Raw genomic sequence first — 363 nt, forward strand, 5'->3', positions numbered from 1 at the left:
GGTTAATGCACTCCCTTCTGCCCCTGCCCCTGCCCCGGGGCAGCCACCGCCCTTGCCCGGGGCAGGAGTAGTGCCCCCCCAGTGCGGGTCAGGATCAAGGCCCCTCAATACACAGCAGGATACTGCCCGACACGGGGCAAAACTGGTGCCCCCCCCACACCCTGGGGCAGGAACAGAAGCAGGCCGCAAAACCGGGTCAGCATCACCCCCCCCCGGGGCAGGAGCGGTGCCCCCACCCCCAGTCCGGGGCTGCTCCCCGCCCAACCGGGCACGGAGCAGTGCGACCCCCCCGTTCGGGGCAGGATCAAGCCCCACCCCCAAGCAGGGCAGGAGCAGTACCGCCCCCGCAGTACAGGCCGAGGG

At 71.3% G+C, this 363-nt stretch overlaps 1 protein-coding gene across 1 annotated transcript in view; it reads right to left on the reverse strand.

The window, feature by feature from the left end:
* The window catches only part of CCS (copper chaperone for superoxide dismutase), a 2,722-nt gene extending 2,436 nt beyond the window's left edge, over window positions 1-286 (reverse strand). Inside the window, exon 1 of the mRNA XM_025214910.1 lies at window positions 266-286. The gene's annotated coding sequence lies outside the window, so the exon portion shown is untranslated. The remainder of the gene's footprint in view (window positions 1-265) is intronic.
* Window positions 287-363: the final 77 nt, after the last annotated feature.

Source organism: Alligator sinensis, unplaced genomic scaffold (assembly GCF_000455745.1).
Source record: "Alligator sinensis unplaced genomic scaffold, ASM45574v1 scaffold1302_1, whole genome shotgun sequence".
Lineage (NCBI taxonomy): Eukaryota > Metazoa > Chordata > Crocodylia > Alligatoridae > Alligator > Alligator sinensis.